The sequence below is a fragment of the Equus asinus genome, chromosome 7, assembly GCF_041296235.1.
Source record: "Equus asinus isolate D_3611 breed Donkey chromosome 7, EquAss-T2T_v2, whole genome shotgun sequence".
NCBI classification, from domain to species: Eukaryota; Metazoa; Chordata; class Mammalia; order Perissodactyla; family Equidae; genus Equus; species Equus asinus.
Genome location: NC_091796.1, coordinates 50,220,966 through 50,233,436, shown reverse-complemented (window position 1 = coordinate 50,233,436; position 12,471 = coordinate 50,220,966). Strand labels below are relative to the sequence as shown.

Genomic DNA, 12,471 nt, shown 5'->3' with positions numbered 1-12,471 from the left:
AGCTCGAAATGAGTCTGATTGTAGCAGAAAGTTCACCAAGATCCTAAAATTATCACACCAGTTTATGGTACCAAGGTGGATATTAGATATGTGGCACTGGTTGTATAACAAGTCTCATTTCTTTTAATCTATTTTATCTAATCATGCTAAGTGATAAGCCCACAAGAACTCAAAAACTAATGCTGCACTGTACTTTCGGTTTCCTAAATTAGCTTTCCACATCCATTGGTTTCGAATAGAAAAGTCCCCACATCCATGGCCCGTGGCCGGGGTGCTCCTGGCTGTGTTCAGAGGGGCCTGTACGAAAGCACAGGAAGAGCATGAATGTGCTTGTGGAGCAAAGGTCATGGACTGTCAAGAACTAGAATTTTGTACAGAAAGTATAGCCTCTTTGCTTAAAATCTGCTCGTAGATGAGGTGTCTGTAGAGCCAGCTTGGCATACTATCCCCATAGTGACCCAGGAAGGAAGCCTCTTAAATCTCGGATGCAGATGAGGACAGAGCATCAGTTGGATGAATATAAGAAATATACCACTGGACATAATTGCGCCATGTATTGTTATTCATAGAGTTGCCTGTTCTGCTTCTTCTCCTCCCCAAAGCCCCCCAGTACACAGTTGTATATTCTAGTTGTAGGTCCTTCTGGCTGTGCTATGTGGGATGCCGCCTCAGCATGGCCTGACGAGTGGTGCTAGGTCTCTGCCCAGGACCCAAACCAGTGAGACCCTGGGCCACGAAGTGGAGCACGTAAACTTAACCACTCTGTCACGGGTTGGCCCCCTAGTGTTGCCTTTTAAATCGACTAGCCTAATGAGATAGGTTACACGACAATTTTCCTCTTGTACCTCTCACAACTCCTAGAATAGTAATGTCTTGCGTGTAATAGATGCTTAATAAGCATTTGTTGAAAAAAAAATAGCTGTAGGGGTCAGCCCCGTGGCCGAGTGGTTAAGTTCTTGCGCTCTGCTTCAGCAGCACAGGGTTTCGCCAGTTTGAATCCTGGGCACGGACATGGCACTGCTCGTCAAGCCATGCTGAGGTGGCATCCCACATGCCACAACTAGAAGGAGCCAGAACTGAAAATACACAGTTATGTACTGGGGGGCTTTGGGGAGAAAAAGGAAAACCACAATCTTAAAACAAAATAGCTATAGAGAAAGAGAAATGGGGTAACCTGGCAAAAAGTCCTATTTAAGGCCTGCTCTGGGCTAAGAGCCATGCTGCCTTGTTCTTAAAGCCAGGGGCTCTTACTCCAAACCTCACGCTGAAATCCTTGATTTCTGGGCCAAGCAATGCAGAATGGCCCGCTCCCGGGATCAAACCCAGAATTCTTTCTTTTGTGCAATGAGAGAACAGGATCTTCAAAAGCACTTCAAAGGAACCAGGAAAGTTCGCACCTGCCATGACAAGAAACAGCAGCGGGCCCCTCGACTCGGGTCAGAAACCAATCAGGGAATGGAAGCGGACAAAGCTCCCTCAACGAGGCGAACCAGCCCACGGAGAGGCTGGCTGGTCAGACCGCAGCCTGTCCCTGCGCCGCATTCTCCACTGAGGAGACCAGGCTGATGAAGGCGGAGCTGCCCCCACGCCGTGTTCTTCCTGAAGGCCTTTCCCGGCGGCGGCCAATTAGGACCACTGCTCAGAGCGCAGCAACCGCGCGGCTTCCTTTGCTTTACAGCGAACTCTTATGTCCAGAATCATTCTCAGCTTCCTTTTTTTTCTAACAGGACTACAGTTACTATTACAATGTTATCATTTATCGAGTATATCATGTATGATATAACTTAATTGTTAAATATTATTGTCATTCCAATTTTTAGTGAGGCACGAGAGGCCCAGAGAAGTTAGTTAGCTTGCCCACAGTCACACAGCTGGTAACTAAAAGAGCCAGAATAGAAACCCAGGCAGAGGGCCGGCCCTGTGGCCGAGTGGTTGAGTTCGCGTGCTCCGCTCCAGTGGCCCAGGGTTTCACCAGTTCAGATCTTGAGTGCAGACATGGCACTGCTCATCAGGCCATGCTGAGGCAGCATCCCACATGCCACAACCAGAAGGACCCACAACTGAAAATATACAGCTATGAACAGGGTGGGGAGAAAAAGGAAAAAAAAAAAAGAAACCCAGGCAGTCTCAGATTCTAGAACTGAATCTTAACAACTATGCTATACTGAAACATATCCTTCACAAAGCACAGCAAACAAGACTACACAGGTGTCCCATCAAAGGAAGAGAATATATGTATTTATCTATAATACTAATCTGTGTATATATACATATATATTTTTATTAATTTCCTATAACAAATATATATATCATAAATATTAATAAGCATTATTAATTAATGTATATTACCAACGATTCTAGGTTTTTGTTCCATAAGCATAAGATAGTGCATATGTGTATATACATATATGGTGCGCACACACACATATGTATGTATATATACTGTCCTTTATGGTATTAATAGCAGATTGATTTTTCTATACATAGCAATGAATTCATGATAACAAATATTTATACTTTGCTGTAAAGTCTGGAAGTGCTTTCACCTTCTGCCCTCCTTAACCACACAGCAATCCCTAAGGCAGAGAGCAGGCAGAATGGGTGTTACTATGATGGTGTCCCATGGGCTGCAGGCGCTGGGCCTCAGCTTACCAGCCTTTCAAGAGGATGTAAAATATTTGAGTCTTGAAAAAAGAGTTACTGGCACTAAACAATGAATGAAAAAACTGCAAAATCGAAACTAATAAGAATTTAATTAAATGCTGTTATAAACTAACGTTAGCATCACTAATTGTTAAATTTACTGTTAACAAAATGCCATTACATTTGAAAATACTTTGTGTATTAGAGTTTTTTTCATTTTGTGAGAAATTCCTAAATATGTACAACTGCCAAGGAATCGTAGCTAATCATAAAGTAAATGAGTTTTACATACATAATTTTAATCGTAAACAAAAATGATAAAAATTCTTTTAAGATGTTTACAGAAGACAAACGCATTTAATGGGGATGTGGATCACTGTAATCTGTTTGAAATTCTATAGGGTGGATTTTCTAAAGGAAGCTGAGCCCCAGGCCTATGAAGTTCCTAACGCACCCGATGACCCCCACTGCAGGAAGAGGACACTGGAGCAGAGGAAACGACATGGCCCAGGGCAAGCCAGTCACTAGGAGGTGAAACTCAAAACCTCGCCTCCGTGGCAGGGCGCTGCTTCTTTTCAGTATCTTTCGGGAACAGCCCCCGCTGACGCTTAGATTCCCTTTAAAATAGGATGACATAGACCAGCGCCCCTCACTGTAGACACACATTCTGGATTGTGTTCACTTGTGCTCCACTGTAATTATCCACAAAAACTCACCAGCCCCTCCCTCACTCAGTCTTTGAGATCGTGCCTGGAAGCAGTTGGTACTACACGTAAACTTGGAGATTTCGCGATGTGCCATGGTCCTTAGACAGTTTACAACAAACTGAAATAAAACTGCTTTTAGCCGTATCTGGAGACATAGGTGTACTGAAAAGGACGGTAGTGTGGTGGATGACTTCAAGGGTCCAATTATTACTCAGTCCTGGGTTTGGAATTCTATGACCTTGAGTTAGTAACTTCTCCAAGCTTCGGTCTCTTCTTTTCTAAGTCAGATGATGATAAGAGTAGCTCCTGAGTTACTGTGAGGTTTTAATGGGATAATGTATGTGTTCTCCCTGCTTGCTCTAATTATGAACGTTATAAAGTGCTCGACAAATGTTACCTCTTTGTATTATTACTAGCTTTCATATCTTATCAATGGTATAGTTTGTCTAGGAGTTAAAAAGTACACCCAAGAGATAGCATTTTATATATTGCAGAGGGTACAGGCCCTAAGGAGGGGCCTATGGCAGTAGCTAGTAAAACTATATATGCATTTACCCTTTGAGCAACTCAACTTCTAGGAGTTTTGATAATCCAGTTTTGAGCCAATGTAATAAAAATGAAAACAAAAAGAAAAAATAAATAAATACCTATAATATATTGAATGCCTACGTGCCAACCACTTTACTGGGCACTTCAACATTATTTTATTTAAGCCACTTAATCATCTGAGTGCTAAGTAGATTTAACTCCATTTTAGTGATGAGGAAAGTATGGTTCAGAGAGAGTAACTTGCTTCAGATCATAACAGCCAGGAAGCTACGACGTCTGAACCTAGGAATGGCTTTTTACTATTCTATACTTTCTTCCAATAGAATGTGTTCCAAACTCAGTGTTAGTTTATATTTGAGGAGGCCATGTATAAAATCAACAATGGGATACAGAAGGCTTAAAAGGAAATTAAACTTGCCTCTATATCTCCTAATGGGCAAATGTTCAAGAAATGCTATACTCAAAAAGAGCTGTACCCAGTAGCTTTCTGTTTTCACCTAAGCATCCATGTTGGCTGAAACTAGGAGATACCTGAAAATCCATGCACATCTCCAAAACATTTCGATCCATAAAGTTTTTGGATTGGTATCTGATTTTGCATTTCATTGATATATTATTATAAAACTGCTTTGGCTTTTTCCTCAGTGAAACCAAACAAAACTCATAATGTATGTTCTTCCAACTTAAAGCATTAACGGCTTCAACAAAACTATTGTATATACAGCTGTGCCAATATTTAGATATATAAACATCTCAGTTGAATACTAGATGCACACAGGATCAACATCAAGTTGATTTTACAGTTAATTTTCATGGGTGTGATGGATAATTTAAGAGAGTGTGATTTCCAGGTTCATACTCCAAAACACGGCATTAAGTGATTTCAGCAGTTGTCTAAATTATAGTGTGTTCCAAAATTAACAGTAAGGTCAGAATATAACTTTAGATTGAAAATGTAAAGGCCATTTTCTAAATTTGGGATTGAAATACAAGAAGTGGCTTTGATATCAGTATTGAATTGGCTTCAAAGACTTCCAATGAGACCACTGTCCGTAAAAGCTGCCTTCTTATACAGCTTGATAGAGTTGGTTATTCTTTTAAAGTCAGAACTTTGTTTACATTGAAAACTTCCAGTAGATTGCTAAAAATAATAAAAACAAACACATAGACAGTGAAACTTACACTCTTAAAAAACGAAAAGAAAGAAAACAAATCAGTGACTCAAACTGGCAGAGTTTCCTTTCCAGCTTGCCTTTGATTTATAAATTTCTATTTCCTGCCCCAGGGAAGGTGGTGAAGGGTAGGTCCTGGTGCTTTGGATGCAAACTGCCTTCTGGGTTATGCTAATTTGTTGCTGGGTGCTCAACGCTGCCTATTCAGCACAGACTTTATTAGTTCTTGGCTCCAGAAGTTCAAAGACTTATAGAAGCCTGCTCTTGGGAAAGCTGTGGTTGTACACTTTAGTTCTCCTTATTTGAAAATTTCCATGTTCTTGATCAGTGTTGACAAATGCCATGCTCGGGAACACTGTGAACTTATAAACTACTTCCTAAGAAAACATTATTAATATTGATGAAATGAGTCTTTATCCAACACTTTGTTTATTTGTTGGACCAGCCTGAAAACCTTTCCTCTCCTCCCCACCCCTCAGGAGTGGAAGAGCAAGTAAGAGGATGACCCCACCTGATGGGAACACCTCAACTGGGGTTGTGATTGGCCCCCGGCACTGTTCTCTTGGGCAGCTGCTCCCCTGTCCGCAGAGATGTCACGGCTCCCAGCAAGGTGATCAGGGAACTCTCTTCCTATAGGAGGAGCTGCTTCTCTCTAACTTCTCTCAAAGCTAAGAAGCAAGGGTTTATTCTGGTTGTTTGTCTACAGCTTTGCCCAAAATGAAACTGACTTTCAGTGGTGTGCTACGATATAATGCTAGGGGAAGGGATCATTTGTTTGCTAGATCTTTGGACACTGGAAAGAGGGAGGGCTGAAGGGAAGCTTGGGAAGTTGGCAGAGAAAGAGAAAGGTAAAGAAGAGGACAACAGCTTATTGAGCACATACTGTATTCCATACACTTTGTTAAGTTATTTACATATATCGTCTTGTTTGGTCTTTACAGCTGCCCCGAGAAATAGAGATCTCTATTTTAGTGGACCAGGAGGCAAATCGTGGTTACCTGCCAAACCCATCAAATTAGTGGTTGGCTTTCTATTGCCTGAAGGACCCCCCTTCGCTTTCTATTACACTGCAGAAATAGAAGTGCAGCTGGAATAGAGGAGGAGGGAAGGGGAAGGGAAGAAGGGGAAAAAGAAAAACTTGAAAAAAAAAAAAGATGAACATGAGAGAGCTCTGAAATGCTGCCAGTGGTAACTCAAGGTTAATTCTATCTGCGGTGACGGTAATCCCAAGAAAGACTATAAATCATGCAAACCTTGACTCATCCTCTTCCAATTTCTGGGTCACATGGCTCCATCTTTGCCATTTCAGGAGTTTTGGGAAGCTATTTGGTAGTCTTAGCTTAATGTTCATCCTTCCCAGAGACACTGCTATTTAACAGTAAATTTCACCAAAAGTATAAGAAGTCTCTGCAAAATACATTTAAGAAAAGAACATTTATTTGCTCAATAGGGTGATCCAGCTTCCAGGTTAGCCTTGTAAGCAGGAGGTCTGGGTTTCTTTGCAGAAACTACTCTCTCAAGTCTTGATTTCAGTTTCTCCAACATTTCATTTTTGGATTCCTGACACACTGCTGCCTTTCACACTGGTGGAATGGGGAGGGAGTCCTCCCCTGGAGGCACCGTAGCTATCTTACCTGAAGGTCTGCAAAGACATTTTGTTTTGATTCCAGTAGTAAAAACGCTGAAACTTCATTCTAAATTTATTATTAGGAATAGGTCCATCAGCTATCTATTTGTTAATGGATTTACCACAGTCTAACCTGATACACTGAGCATATGGCTTTGCTCAAAAAACAGAAAGACAGAATGACAAGAAAAGTTAATTTAGGGAGGGAAAGACATCAATAAATTTAGAAATTTTTTTGTGTGTGTGTGAGGAAGATTTGTCCTGAGCTAACATCTGTTCCAACCCTTCTCTACTTTGTATGTGGGATGCCTCCACAGCATGGCTGATGAGTAGAGCAGGTCCGTGCCTGGGATCCAAACCTGCAAACCCGGGCCACCGAAGCAGAGCACATGGAACTTTAACCACTGGGCCACGGGGCCAGCCCCTAATAAATTTGGAATATTTTTTACATGTTAAATTCATCTGGGGTTGCTATGGACTGAATATTTGTGTCCTCCCAAAATTCCTATGTTGAAATCTTAAGCACCAAGCTATTAGGAGGTGGGGCGTTTGGGGAGGTGACTAGGTCATGAAGGCAGAGCCCTCAGGAACGGGATTAAAGCGCTTATAAAAGGGACCCCAGAGAGCTCCCTTGCCCCTTCCACCATGTGAGGACACAGCAGGAAGGTAGCAGAAGAGAGCTCTCACCAGACACTGATCCGCCAGTGACCTGACCTTGGCCTTCCAGCCTCCAGAACTGTGAGAAATAAATGTTTGTTGTCTAAACCGCCCAACCTCTGGTGATTTGTTACAGCAGCCCCGACAGGGATATTTTTGGAAACATTGCACGTCATATCATGAAAAATAGAATTTCTTAGCAAAGTAAATGAGTATCTCAGTGTTCAACAAGCCTGTAAGGTCAGATCAGAGCTTCATAACTGAAAAGATTTTTTACAGATTTAGGATACAGACATTAAGCCGTGGGTATTGTGAATTTTGAAAATGGGAACAAAGATCCAGTCAAGTTTTTACTTATTTTATTTTTTCCTATTCTTGAGGAGTTGTTCCATTTGCTGGGTCTGAGGCCGTATGAGGCCATAGAAAACACCACCTTGGATGTGGCCATAGTCCTAAGTCCCTGCTCTGACAGGGACTGTGGCTCACGAGCTGTTGTGTATTGCTTTGATATGATTTCAAATCGACTTGTTTATGACTTAGATGAAGTTAGCGAAGTTTTTTTTTTTTTTTAATTTTTGGTGAGGAAGAATCGCCCTGAGCTAACATCCATTGCCAATTTTCCTCGTTTTTTGCTTGAGGAAGATTAGCTCTGAGGTAACCTCTGTGCCAACCTTCCTCCACCTTGCATGTGGGATACCTTGTTTTAATCCACTTGTTTATGACAAGGAAAGAAAGAAAGAAAAGCAGTTGTTATTTTGATGTAAGAATGAAGTAAGTCAGGATATCGTCAGCTCATCTGTTGTTGATAAGACCTCAGTAGCTGAGCTGATGACGAACACTGCCTGGGGCTTATTGATAAGAACATGGGAAGAAAACACTATGGCAAGGGGACATTTAGACCATAAATACCCAGAGTTTGTGAGGAATATCAGAGACTTTTGTTTGGGGCAAGACACTCTTTGCTGATCTAAATAAACTGTCTGAAGACCTTGGGACATTAACTCCTACTGTGGTAAGGGTGACTCCCTTCCTGGTAATGACAAAAGCTGCGCAGGGGCCCCTGGAAGCTTATCCTGCCCACCGGCACCGGGGCCATCCTTCCCTGGCAATGTGCTCTAGCAACAGGGGACTTCTCACTTTGACTTTGCGCTGGCAGCTGGACATCAGCTCTCGGGTGGTCAAGCCATCTCTCCTGAGTGCCTGCTCCTATAAAAAGGTACCCCTCAATTTAATTTGGACTTTATTCTTTATGTCTCCCCTTGCTTAGAACAACAGTGTCAGTAATCTATCCTTGGTTTGGAGTATGTTGTGTTACTTCTTTATTGGCTTATTAAGAGACATTATCCTGTGCGCTATTGGCTTGTGAAACTATTAGAAATCCCACGGTGCACTTGTGTTAAACTATTGGTGGAGACAGTCTGAGTCTCTGAGCATAATTTTTGCCCCTAAAACAAAACATGAGCCATTACCATGGAGAAATAAGACACTTAAAAAATATCTAAATAAAATGAAGTGACAAGAGGCAAAAAGGAAAACGAAAGCTCTACATGCACGGGGGAGCTTTTGTTTATGGGATGGAAGCTGTTCCTGGAGATGCTCCAGGTTTTACTGTTAATGCTCACAAGTTTCACCTGAGTGCTAACTGAAACTTGGCGGCATCCCCTCGCAAGGGGCCACCGCAAGTGGCTGGGGGCGTGGACCATCATCTCGTCTATTAGATTGCTTGATAGAGGCTCATCTGTTCTTGTTTTTAAAGACATGGAACTTTTTCAAAGAAGCCAAGCTTCATTCCCTCATACAGGCTTTCAAAAGAATCTGAGGTCATTTTGGTATTTTGGATTCTCACCTACCTCTAAGGCATCAACAAATCGCCTTTCAGACAAATCTCCTCAGAGAACACACCCTGGTTATCAGCTGCAAAGGCCTGTCATCAGCCTGCGCTGCCTCATCTTGTCCCTCCAGCTTCTGCCTCCCCACTCCCGCATGTCTGAACACACCGTGTCTGCTGGATAAAGAGCTTCTGGCTGGGGCTGGAGCCTCCCTCCCGGGAAAGAAAGAGCTGCCTACAGAGCATCAGAGTAATTCTAACTCAGGCATGACTCAGCTCTTCTGTGGCCTTCCTCTCATTTCACCTTGATTAGGCTGATGTGCTGGTCCTACTTGTGGAGATAGATGTCTTCTTCCCCTGCTTCTCCCTGCTTCAATTTCAGGAGAGAAAATCCCTTTTAAGAGGAATACTCAGAAGATTTTATCACGGAATTCTTGCCATGGATGGTTTTCTCCTCTTGCCCCCGTTTGCTGTCTGGATTTTTCTCTTCCCTCAATTTTCTCAGAGTTTGGGATTATGAATTTAAAATTAAAGTCTGGAATTCAACAGTGTTCTCAATAAAACTTTGCAATTACATCTTTCAAACTTACGTTTTTTCCTGTTCATATATTTTTCTTCATCGCAAAATAATTAAAGCGTTGGTGTGTGTTTCTGCTTATGTGTAATTTTAAGGCTTTAAAACATGAAAGGACATTTCACTTTTAACCTTACCATTAATGTGATAAAATAGCTTTTATCTTTCTGCTGATTTTAAAAGCTCACATGAAGCTGCACAATGCTGAAGGGGGCACCCGTGCTCCAGAAAAAAAGAAGGAACTAAACGGCAAGACAAAAATACTTGGTAGAAAGTAGCAAATGGAATCTTTGTTGATTTTCTCTTATGACGTTGACAATTATTTTTCCTTAAAGAGAAGAGGAAAAAAAAAAAGATAACCTACCTAAAATATTAACGCTATCTTCAGAGTTCTAGGATAATCCAGAACAGAGTGGTTATTAAAGAAAAGGGAATAGGTTTCATCTCTGGCAGTGGATCCCTGCCACTGATTTGCATATTCCTTGCCATGATAAGCTGTATGAAGCTGCTTTAAGTTCGTTCCACAGATGGAAAACAGCAAGTACGGGAATTGGCTACGGGTTTATCAGGACTACCATCTGAGGTTTGATTTCAAATCAAGAGATAGTGTCTGACACACATTCCACTGAGCATGCTTCTCAAAAATCTCACATTCCAGATGCAGCAAGAACTGCATGCATTGAGCACACGCACACATCGTGCCCGACAGCTGCACCCCAGACGGCCCCCTGCACACACATGTTCTAACACGGTTACAACAGAGCATGCTCCCAAGCCTTCAAGCTTCTACAGCCCTCTGCCAAGAGGCTGCCAAAAAGATGCTCAAGCAGCAGTCGAAGTAGGCCTGACCTCTGGTACCCACGGCCACTCCAGAGAACTTCCTGTGAGCCCCAGGGACTCAGAGGAGGCCAAGTGATGAGGAGGCTGCCGAAAAAGCCCCAGGTAGTCATTCTGTTTCTTGTCCTTATTTTTCCTCACTCTCATCTTTCTCCGAAGAACATAAACCTGTTTGGGAGGTTCAGACAGGCCGTGCACCCAGTAGTAACAGCAGTTACTAGCAAAATGATCAACAGAACAAGAGTCCCAGCAGAACGATAGTTTTAAAATTATCTAACGTTCTCTTGGCTTTCTGGCTTTTTAAAAAATTTATTTTGTTTTTCCATCTTTTTGTTGCAAGTGGAACTATGCTTAAGGCAAGCAGGCAATGGAAAGCTCTGACTTCAAAGCCATTCCTTGATAAAACATCGAAACAGCCCAGGGTGGACCAACTGTTATCCAGAATCCTGCAGAGAATTAACTGAAGCTCAGTGCTCACTCGCCGCTGGGAGTTTCGGCAGGCAAGGTCTTTCTCACGGTCCTGCGCGGTTTTGTCGCTGCGTCTCCTCTGTTTTGTCAGGCAGGGAGAGGTTTGGATAGTCTCTCAATAAAATTCCATGGTATTGTGCAGAGGGAAACTGAATTCCCACTGGGCCTCATACAGGCCTGGAACATGCACTGTGCCCTCGCTCACTCCTCGAGGCAACCTCATTTTACTCCTCTCTCCACCTGGAAACACCACTGCCTGCGCCTTCTCCTGGTCCTTTCCTAACTTTAGAGGAGTAGCATCCTTTCTGCCATGAATGTCAGAAATATTGCCTTTTCAACTTTGTTTTGTATAATGAGATGGTACTAAATCTACATAAGGCCCAGAGTCATCCACTTTGGATTTGCCAGTCCTGTGGGGACATTACTGAGCTCCTCTCTCATCTCCCCAGTCTTCAGACTCCAGCCCACCCAATCTCCTTGCTTGAGTCAAGCAGATGGTCTCACCCCTCCCAACCCCCCAGCATTTTTCCACTCCCACCTCCATGCATTGCCCGTTCATCAAGCCACATCTCCCTTTAAATGCGAAGACTCACCTTAAAGCCCACCACCTCTTCCAAGGAGCCTCCCTGATTAAGCGGAGATGAAGAAACCTCCGAAGCATGACTGACAAACTCCCAATAAATGAGAACACATGCCCACACACACGAAAACAAACACAGAAGCTCACGAAAAGAGAAAAATGACACATTCTCTACTTTCGGATTGTATGCTCCTATGAGGTCAAGGAGATCAATTTTATACCAATAACCAATTAATCACTTCAAACAATGAGGTATTTCTAACATCCTCAGGGTGTCACTCAGCAAAACACTGTGATGTCTTCTTTCTCCCACCAATCCTCCTCTTTCTTTAAATCTCTCTTCATTTTCTTTTCAGCTCCTTGAATGCACATCCAAAGGGAACTGCCACTCACGGGGAGGATGGTGTGGATAACACTAAAGAAAGCTGGTCCTTGAAAGACCTCCTGGGTGGTACATCACACTGCTCAGGAAGAACCTGCATTTGAGACTGGCAAATGCCTTAATCACTCAATTTTCTCATGAGGAAGCTTTAACGACTCCATGCCTACATACTTCCTGGGCAAACATGACTGCTACATTGGGATAAGGGACCAAAACACGCCAGAGAAGGACTCACTGAAAGAATGGGGGGCAGGGCTCCTGACAAGACTCAATGTCAAGCCTCAAATAAAGCTGTTGGAGAGCAAGGGAATCTTTAAAAAGCACTGGGCCTGGGAAATCACATCAGGAACTAGAAATAGGCTTGTTCCCTCTCATCAATGCAGCTGAGAGACGCGCGGCATAAAACGACCAGAACGAGGAGCAACACAGATGGAATGGCGAACATGG

General features: G+C 42.8%; 1 protein-coding gene across 21 annotated transcripts in view; it reads right to left on the bottom strand.

Annotated features, from left to right (window-relative positions):
• Positions 1–12,471, bottom strand: part of DLGAP1 (DLG associated protein 1) — an 843,533-nt gene that overhangs the window by 110,316 nt on the left and 720,746 nt on the right. The window lies entirely within an intron of this gene.